Source organism: Vicia villosa, linkage group LG5, assembly GCF_029867415.1.
Source record: "Vicia villosa cultivar HV-30 ecotype Madison, WI linkage group LG5, Vvil1.0, whole genome shotgun sequence".
Classification (NCBI taxonomy): Eukaryota; Viridiplantae; Streptophyta; class Magnoliopsida; order Fabales; family Fabaceae; genus Vicia; species Vicia villosa.
The window spans coordinates 173,395,672-173,406,990 of NC_081184.1; positions in this window are offsets into that span (position 1 = coordinate 173,395,672).

Genomic DNA, 11,319 nt, shown 5'->3' on the forward strand with positions numbered 1-11,319 from the left:
CAAAGGAACACCATAACGCGTATGTCTTAACGCGTGTGATCCCTGGAATTTGAAATCCCTCCGCGCGCTCTTTCTGGCCATTGGGAAGAAGACACGTAGTCGTCTTCTTCCTTGAGAAACATCCATCACGTTTTTACAGCGTTCTGCACACCTGCGCTATAAAAACCTGAACCTACTACACCTGTCGATCGCTAAAACAGCCAAACACGCATGATAATTTACAGGAAAACCATGGTTCAACTCGGTTCATCCTTGCGAACTCAACCATGGCTTCAATTTGGTCCAATTTTGGTTAGTTTAAAAAACCCCGATTTGGAGCATCAAACCCTAATAATGGCATATCGTTCATAACAACACATTAACGCACTAAATTCTCCAGAAACGATAAAAACACCGAGATAAACAATAATATGCAATTTATTTTAAGTATGGATGCTTATTTGATGCAAATCGAAGAAGATTAAAATCGGACAAAGAACGACTTACAGTGCTTTGTTCTTGATGTTTCAACGCTTGGAAACGATTGGGATTCACTCAATGATGATCCAGGAAGGTGTTTTGATCGATCTAAGGCCTTGAACTGTCCTCTAATGCAAAATTCAAGTTTTGAGATTTTGAAGAATTTTGAAGCTCGGGTTTGGCTTCTTTGGCTGCAGAAATTCGTGAGTTAGGGGTCTTCAATTGTTTGCTACTTATATGTGATGGATTAGGGTTAATATAAACAGAATAAATCTTGTCAAATCTTTGAATTGGTAGTTGGAGAAATTTGATTGAATTCATATGAAATCTTTCTAATTATGGACAAGTTTTTGATCCAATTTTTCCATAAATTTCCACATAGAATATGCACGAAATTTGATTGGTTTTTTGAGTTAAATGTAAATTGGATTTGATTGGAATTGGATTTTTGGTTGAATATTTGATCTTTACTTAATTTTTTATGAATTAAAATCACTTTTAAATGATTAAAAATGCATATAAAATTAAATAAATATTTCAAAATTCGTGGCATTCAGATTTAGGGCCATGGATATCTTGGAGATCAAGTTTGGGTCATGGGAAGTTGGGCTTCTTTGCAAAAATAATTAAATTCTTTCACATTTTTCCCTCCAAAATAGCTCAACTTTAAGAAGGCCTATCTCTCTCAATTTTTGAGGTATGGAGGTGTTCTAGGACATTTTGGAAACCTTAGAGAGTCCTTTATCCAATGCCTTTGGTCTCATATCAAAATCATTTTCCATTTTTATTTTATGAGCTTTTGAAAAAAGTGTCTTTTTGTTGACTTTTGAAAAGGACTTATAATGTACGAGGCCATAATTCTTAAACCATTGACCTGTGGGCTCTAATTCTTGGACAATTGGATAGAGGAATGAATTCTCTTCAAAATGAGCTTTGGTGGGAATTTTTCTGATGAAGTATGAATATTTGGTGAATTTTCAAAGTTTGGTTGACTTTTTCAGTTCATGCCCAAAATAGTAACTCTTGACTTTTGACTTTTTGATCTTTCCCTGCATCATCGTGATCAATCCTTGATCAAATGATGACTTTAGGGTTATGAGGATGTTGTTGACCAGGTATCTGGAACTTTTGACTGTATTTTGGCTTGAAATGACTATTTTGCCCTTGAGAGTCGACTGTTGACCTAGTCATGATTTGAGGGACTAAGTTTGCTCTGTTTGTCTTGAAACTTTATATGGAGATGCTTTGGGATGTTAGTGACCTTATGGAACCACCTTGAGCCTTTGATTCAATGATTTTCCTCTGAATTATTCAAACCCTAGTTTAGAACTTCTGTGTGGGAGACTGTGTTTTGGAGCTTTGTCTTATGATTTGGTTTTGTGTATGAAAAATAGCACGGGCAAATTTTGGGGTATGACAGCTGCCCCTGTTCAATTATCTTAAACCTGAAGATGTAGAGTGGTCTGCGCGCCAGTCGGTATCTGAAGGTGGAAGATGATTGAACATAAGAATACCAAGAAATTTGCCCTATTTGAAGTAGGGACTTTTGTCGGGGATGGGCTTGTGGATGCCATCTGGTAGTTGAATTTTGAGAAGATGTTGTTTGCGCGTTGATCGTGTCATTACCGTTCGTGGTAAATGAATTAGATCCTTGGGAATTGATCGTGTCAGTATCGTTCGTGATACTTAAATTAGATCTTGGAAAGATGATCGTGTCTACACCATTTGTGATGATAGAATTAGATCTGAAGAGATAATCGTGTCTTCATCGTTCGTGATGATAGAATTAGATTCTCTTGTCGTGTCAGCACCGTTCGTAGTGACTGAATTAGACTGGGAAGGCCAGTGATCGTGTCCACACCGTTCGTGATGATAGAATTAGACCTCTGAAATTTGATCGTGTCAGTACCGTTCGTAGTATCTGAATTAGATCTTCTGTCGTGTCAGTACCGTTCGTAGTAGCTGAATTAGACTTTGAAAGTGATCGTGTCATTACCGTTCGTGGTAAATGAATTAGATCTTCGAGCGTTGATCGTGTCAGTACCATTCGTCGTAGCTGAATTAGATCTTGAAAATGATCGTGTCATTACCGTTCGTGGTAGATGAATTAGACCTTGGAAAGTTGGAGTTTTCGTTCGTTTGTCTGTACCTGTATTCTGCAAAAGGTAAGATTAAATTTATGCAATGTCATGATGCATGGATTACATAATGAGTCTCTCAAAATAAATGAGGAGCTTTGCATGTTATGTATGAATTTTTATGAGGTAATGCATGCAATGTATGAATATGTTTATGACATATGATATGTGAATATGATTTATGTTGTCTTGATTGAGAAAATAAATCTCTATGTCTTCGTGATTTTGATGTTTGATCTTATTTGGAGATGCTCAGCTGGGAATTTATGATTTCTGCTTGGAGATGATCAGTGACTTGATGTTCCCTGATTGGTGATAAAAATATTGATAAATCATGTTGGAGGAGAGCGACAGTGTTGAAGATGTAAACTCTGTTGGGCAGCCATGTCTTTATCGGGACGAGAGCATTTGAAGATATCTTCTTAATGATTGCTCTGTGGGGATATGATCTTGTGAACCCGACTCTGTGGGGGAGACATGGGTGTCTTGAAAGTTGCCCCCAGTATTATAGCTGCCATTCATGGATTTGTATTGGGACACACCGCTGAGTATTGATCAAGATGTCGGACTGGACGTGCATAGATTTGCCCCAGTTAGCTGGAACTTTAGAAAGATTCGCCTCGCGAGGACTTTGTGAGATGTACACCATGGGCGATATGCCCCTAGTAATCGTAGGCTCAAGACAGTGTCCCATGTTGATTGGGGACTAGCTTTAGATATACTTGGATGTATGCTCCTGATTGTTCGAGCATCCATGAGAGATTCTCGGAATCTTGACTTGATTGCCCCAGGTTGATCGGGAAATAGTTGGAAGTCCACTAGGGATGAATGCCTTTGACTTTTTGGTATTTTGAGAGATTCTCGGAATCTTGACTTGATTGCCCCAGGTTGATCGGGAAATAGTTGGAAGTCCACTAGGGATGAATGCCTTTGACTTTTTGGTATTTTGAGAGATTCTTCGAATCTTGACTTGATTGCCCCAGATTGATTGGGAAAAACATGTCATGCCCCTTGTATACGTAAGAGACATGGCTTCTTGGAGTGATTTTGTTTGTCGGGATAACTTTCGGTCATTAGCCATACCCTGTGCAAATTTATTCTGATGCTAACATTTGAAATTACGTAGCAGAATATGTTTAATAATGAATTCATGAGATGCAATGCATACATTTGTCTTGAGTTTTGAAAAAACATTAAAACAAAAGATGTAAAAGCGTGATATTTGTAAAAACATGCTATTTGTAACAATGTGATGTTTATAAAAACAAGATATCAACTTAACATTTGTAGTAAACCTTAAGGAGTCGGGATACCTTTTTGGTGACAGTATGCTTTCGAACTAACCATGCTTCAATTAGGACTTTCAAGGGTTGTAACGTGGCTTGGTTCACGGTTTAAGAAACAAAGGATAAAGGCTCAAAATTTGATTGTACCCACCCCTCTTCGTGATGATCTTCAATCTTAAGCTCAGTTAATTCAACTTATGCATTCAGGTTCCAAGAGACTTTTGGATTTGCGCCTTTGATAATGTTGATGGTTCGCAAGCAAAGAGAACTTTTTGAGATAGCAGTCACTTCTTCCTTTTGGTAGTCACAACATTGTGTTGTTCAGGGATTTATTGACTGTCTATTTTGAGCTTACAGTCAGCGGGATGCCTTGATTTTTTTGCCTAAGTCTTCTTTTTGATTTTTGACTTAGCAGGCTTTTTTTTGTATGTATGCTTTTCATCATTTTTTTTTTAAAGATATAGACTGCCTTACTTAATGATTGATGAACCATCATTGGCTTTTGGTTGACATCTCCCACACTTCTTTGATGTGTGCGGATGAACGTTTGTGATTGAGACCTTTGTTGAAAAGTGTACTGAATGATTCTCTTAAAATAGAATGCACAGCCAAATTAACTGAGAACTATCCTGCCCCAGGTTATGATCAAGGGTTTTAATTAGTACAAGAAAGAAACTTCTACTTCTTAGGCTCAAAGGGGTTGACGAGGGATTAACATCCTTATATCTTCACTGTTTAGGAATTGAAACAATGCCTATACATCGTCAGCATAGTCCGCTCAAAAGCATAATGTATGAGGTTGCGGTATCGTTTTCGTTATCCTCCCTCAAAAGGCTTTCAGCTTAGCAGGTGTTGAGTATCATAAAACATATGCAAAGTAAAGATGCAGTTTAAATGAGTGATAGCGAAATAATTTATTCAAGACAAACATATGCAATGCACTGATGATGATTATTAAAACATATAATGTCTATCATAAGTCGAATGTTTAAACAAACAGAAAAGAAACTTGCAAATGAAAGTAGATCTAATGATCCAAAAGTTCGTCCGTCGAGACGTCAATCAATCTTGTCATGACTAGGCATAGGAGCGGCGATCACCACAGGGGTTTCAGGAGGGTTGGATTTGATTTCTCCGTCATTGATCAGATCTTGAATCTTATTCTTTAATGTCCTGCAATTGTTTGTGTAATGTCCAAGACTGTTGGAATGGTACACGCACCTCGCATTGGGTTTATAGTCAGGAGTGTAGGTGTTAGAATTCGTTGGCTCGATCGCCCTGAGCGTCTGGATCATATGAGTGAATTGATTGTTGTGACTCAGTTGTCGTGATTCTATTATCGTGACTCAGTTGTCATGATTCCATTATCGTGACTCGGTTGTCGTGACTTCGTTGTCGTGACTGTATCGTGACTCAGTTGTCATGATTCCATTATCGTGACTCTGTTGTCGTGACTTCGTTGTCGTGATTCTATTATCGTGACTCAGTTGTCGTGATTCCATTATCGTGACTCAATTGTCGTGACTTTTTTGTCGTGACTCAGTTGTCGTGATTCCATTATCGTGACTCAGTTGTCGTGACTTCGTTGTCGTGATCTTTTCTGATTTGAGTATCATGATTAAATCTTTAATCGCACACTTCAATGGTCTACCATCCTTTGCACCATAACCAGGATTGTTCGGATAATAAGCGTATCTCGCATTGTAATTGTACCCCAAGAATAAGAGTGCCTTCAATTCTTCTTGCCCCTTGGGTGAGTTCAGAATCAAAGTCTGGGATCGGGTATTCCGAGCCTGGAGGTGTTTGACTGATTGCTCGAAATCCATTTATGCTGAAGTAAACAACAAGAGAGGATGAGATACCTGTTGTGAGAAACCTGTTATGTGATGTTATGAATGCAAATGCAACATTTTCAAGGATCTTTAGGAATTTAGTTAGCAACATTAGAAATGGTTTAGTCGTGTCTTTGTCTGAAGAATTCTGAATTTCGTCTTTGAACATCCTTCTTTGAGAATCGAGCTCACCATATCGAGTGGGTCATCGCCTTTGATTCGGGATGCTTCTGAATTTGAAGGTACATGGCTAGAGGAAAATAAATCCTCTTGCCCCTTGATCGGTACTGAGCCTTTGAATTGGAAGGCATAAGGTCAAAGGAAAATAAATCCTTTTGCCCCTTGATAAGTGCGGTGTCTTTGATTTGAAAGACAAATGGCCAGAGGAAAGTAAATCCTCCTGCCCCTAGATAGGAATTCCGTCCTTGATAAGAGCACATGAAATTGTGCGTCCTAAACTCCTAAGATCCTTGAAAGGGTTAGTTAATCATGTTATGCTTATGATGTCATGATGCCATGATGTTATGCGAATGCAGTTTATTAGACTTAGTGTGAGACAGTAAGGACAAACAAGCCCTTTCAACGAAACCTGCGAAGAAATGAAGGTTAGTAGAAAACACAAACAAGTCACGCAAGTCACACAAATCACACAATTTTTGGCTTAAGGTTAGGCTTGCATGTGGTCTGGGGGTGCGTACCCTCCCCACTGAAGTTTAGTCGGTTCAAACCTGTCCTATATACAGATCGGGTTCTAAGGAGCTCATATCATTGACCTTTCTCGAAGGCGCTTATCTCAGTTCGGCAATCGAATCGCCAACCGAAAAGGTCCTGAAAGTCCAGTCCATATGAGTGTAGCTTCGAGTATCAACCAACTTCAATCGGAACTAAAGCCAGCCATCTCGCTACTTTCTAAAAGGCCAAAGTCAAGTTCGACTAAGGTTCTAAGGGCGAATTAGTGCTTAATGACACCACGCGGCAGCCAAGCATTTCCTCAGGTCGGATCCCAAGGAACACCAGGACAAACCAATGTGTCACACTAACGATGGCCATCAGATCAACCACATCAGTATACGCTGTGCAGTCTCCTTGATCTCATGCCATATACCTAAGGTACTCAGATCCGGGTTAGGATCTTTCACACAACAGAATACCCAAAACAGCCCTGTAAAAATAAAGCAAACAAAACAAACAATAGAAAACATTTAAATGAATCCTAAGCTTTTAAGGTAACCCCTCTTAATCGAAATTTTCCCCAGCAGAGTCGCCAGTTCTGTAACACGGTGAACTGACTTTTTATCGATCGAAATGTCGCGGTAAGCAAGAGTCGCCACCGACTTTTATTTTATCCAAACAAATTCAGAAAGGCAAAAAGAAACAGAAAAAAACCTTTTAAAGAAATCTAAGTTCGGGGGGGTAATTTATGCAAAGGGAAGGTGTAAGGCACCCTTTGCATCCATGGTTTTCCATGGGCTCTTAATTGCTTTGCTTGCTCATTTGTTTAGAAAGTATAGATGAAAGAGATAGGGACTTTAGCTTGTGAATAAGCGTTGCCCTTTTGAAAAATTATGAGAAAGAATATAATGAAAGTTTGAGCATTGCAAGGCAATTAGGGGCAATTACCTTAAACTCAGATGATAGGTCTCTTTTTAGCCTTTCAGAATGAAAGGGTCTATCCTTGCCATAAGAGGGCAGGAAGCCTTTCGTTTGGAGGTTGAAGGGTCATCGAAGCATCCTTTGCCATAAGACTGTCCCATGCCATAGAAGGGCAGGTAGTCTAAGGCAAGGATCAGAACAAGCCATTTAGTAGGCAGCCAGAAGATACCTCAGCCTTTTTCGTAGGTAACTTCCGAGGGTCGAGGTCATTTGTGTATCGAAGGCAGCATCATTAGGGTCGTGACCTTTTTATCGAGGCAACATGGCTGAGGTATCCTCATATTCGAGGGACGTGGCTTATTCTGCAAAAAACACGAAGGCAACAGGCAACAGGCAACAGGCAACAAGGCAACAAAGAGGTTACCCCAAAAGGGTGCGTGTGTGCAACATTCACGTGATTATACTCAGATATTTATCTTTTAATTAGTTATTCTAATTCAGTTTAAGGCTTGCACTCCCTAAGATTACTAACCACGCAGTTCATAATAATATAAAGCAGTAAAGGGAGGGGGAAAATGAAACCAGCGGAGGAGAGGGGAATTGTAACCAGCGGATCTCTTAATAGGGTTTGACACAAGTAATAATAAAATAAAATAAAAAGAGATTTAGGGTTACCAATGACGTAGCTTTGGCATTTGACAAACCCTGAAGGAAAGAAAAAAAAATGGCAAATAAAGGAGGGTGAGTGTATGGCTAATTCGAAGGTTGGCAAAATTAACCATAAAATGAAGAATAAAAATAAAATAAATAACAATTAATTATTAAATAAGCGAGATTACTTAGCTTTGGTTTGATTTGATCTGATATGGTTAGAGTCGGAGGAAACCTCGGAGGTACCCCTGAAAAGACAAGGCAGAACGAGAAGTGAACGCAAGGCAAACCCTAACATCAAAATAATATAGATATAATTAAATTAAAATTAAATTACTTAACTTCGGATTTTCTGAAGGCGCGCGCCCGGGACAAATCATGTTGCTAACCCTGATAAAGTATAGAAAAGAAAACAAATCAGTGTATTATCAATCCTGGTTGAGATTCAAATAGAGTGTAATGATGCATTGATTTAATTAATTATTGGTCTCGCGACCTAATTAATTAAATCAGGTTCAGAACATTAAATCGAGCGTAAAATTGTATTTATGAAATTTTTGGAATTTAAATGAAATAATTATGATTTTTTTGAATAATTTTAACATGATTAATTAAATTAAATAAATATGATTTAGAATTAAAAAATATAAATAAATAAGTAAAAAAAAGAATATTAAAAGAAAATAAAAATAATTACTAGATATTAATAATAAAAAAAAAGTTTAGAAAAAAGTATAAAAGTTTTTATTATATATAATATGAAATAACTTGAACAAAGAAAAGGAAAAAAAACAAACATATATATATATATTAACGTGACTATATAAATAAAAATAAAAAAATTTGAAGAAAACTCAGCTGGATCTTGTGTGGCGCAGGCTGGAGGGTGTATGATGCGCTTGCGTGGTCGTGTGCGTTGGATTGAGAGGGGAGGAGATCGTACGGCTGCTGGATCAAAGGAACACCATAACGCGTATGTCTTAACGCGTGTGATCCCTGGAATTTGAAATCCCTCCGCGCGCTCTTTCTGGCCATTGGGAAGAAGACACGTAGTCGTCTTCTTCCTTGAGAAACATCCATCACGTTTTTACAGCGTTCTGCACACCTGCGCTATAAAAACCTGAACCTACTACACCTGTCGATCGCTAAAACAGCCAAACACGCATGATAATTTACAGGAAAACCATGGTTCAACTCGGTTCATCCTTGCGAACTCAACCATGGCTTCAATTTGGTCCAATTTTGGTTAGTTTAAAAAACCCCGATTTGGAGCATCAAACCCTAATAATGGCATATCGTTCATAACAACACATTAACGCACTAAATTCTCCAGAAACGATAAAAACACCGAGATAAACAATAATATGCAATTTATTTTAAGTATGGATGCTTATTTGATGCAAATCGAAGAAGATTAAAATCGGACAAAGAACGACTTACAGTGCTTTGTTCTTGATGTTTCAACGCTTGGAAACGATTGGGATTCACTCAATGATGATCCAGGAAGGTGTTTTGATCGATCTAAGGCCTTGAACTGTCCTCTAATGCAAAATTCAAGTTTTGAGATTTTGAAGAATTTTGAAGCTCGGGTTTGGCTTCTTTGGCTGCAGAAATTCGTGAGTTAGGGGTCTTCAATTGTTTGCTACTTATATGTGATGGATTAGGGTTAATATAAACAGAATAAATCTTGTCAAATCTTTGAATTGGTAGTTGGAGAAATTTGATTGAATTCATATGAAATCTTTCTAATTATGGACAAGTTTTTGATCCAATTTTTCCATAAATTTCCACATAGAATATGCACGAAATTTGATTGGTTTTTTGAGTTAAATGTAAATTGGATTTGATTGGAATTGGATTTTTGGTTGAATATTTGATCTTTACTTAATTTTTTATGAATTAAAATCACTTTTAAATGATTAAAAATGCATATAAAATTAAATAAATATTTCAAAATTCGTGGCATTCAGATTTAGGGCCATGGATATCTTGGAGATCAAGTTTGGGTCATGGGAAGTTGGGCTTCTTTGCAAAAATAATTAAATTCTTTCACATTTTTCCCTCCAAAATAGCTCAACTTTAAGAAGGCCTATCTCTCTCAATTTTTGAGGTATGGAGGTGTTCTAGGACATTTTGGAAACCTTAGAGAGTCCTTTATCCAATGCCTTTGGTCTCATATCAAAATCATTTTCCATTTTTATTTTATGAGCTTTTGAAAAAAGTGTCTTTTTGTTGACTTTTGAAAAGGACTTATAATGTACGAGGCCATAATTCTTAAACCATTGACCTGTGGGCTCTAATTCTTGGACAATTGGATAGAGGAATGAATTCTCTTCAAAATGAGCTTTGGTGGGAATTTTTCTGATGAAGTATGAATATTTGGTGAATTTTCAAAGTTTGGTTGACTTTTTCAGTTCATGCCCAAAATAGTAACTCTTGACTTTTGACTTTTTGATCTTTCCCTGCATCATCGTGATCAATCCTTGATCAAATGATGACTTTAGGGTTATGAGGATGTTGTTGACCAGGTATCTGGAACTTTTGACTGTATTTTGGCTTGAAATGACTATTTTTCCCTTGAGAGTCGACTGTTGACCTAGTCATGATTTGAGGGACTAAGTTTGCTCTGTTTGTCTTGAAACTTTATATGGAGATGCTTTGGGATGTTAGTGACCTTATGGAACCACCTTGAGCCTTTGATTCAATGATTTTCCTCTGAATTATTCAAACCCTAGTTTAGAACTTCTGTGTGGGAGACTGTGTTTTGGAGCTTTGTCTTATGATTTGGTTTTGTGTATGAAAAATAGCACGGGCAAATTTTGGGGTATGACACACTCCCAAATGAATTTTATCCCTGCACAATTGAACAAAATGTGATATATAGTTTCCATTTCCCTGCAAAAAACACAGTCCATATTAGCTAGCAAACAAGTCTGCACAGCCTAACTTTGGTAGGGAGCCTCTCGTGGCAAGCTAACCAAAACACCTGGATAGCACAAGACCTAGCAACATATGTGCCAGCACACATAAAGGATCGTTAAATGGATTCAATTCTCTTTATCACCTGTTTAGGAATAGGAATACATTGGAGCTAGAAATTACTCACAGCGAATAAAACACTTTTAATAAGCTGAACTCTTCCAGCCATACTAAGAAGTCTAGCACTCCAATGACGGAAACGACTCACATTTTGTCCACTAAGTCCATACAATTATTGACAGTAATTTTCCTACTGCTCAATGGAATCCCCAAATATCTAAATAGCAAATATCCCTCTTCAAATCATGTAGCTCTCGGAATCTCAGCCTTAGTACTATTATCAACATTCCCAAAGTAAGCATTACACTTATTGGGATTTAC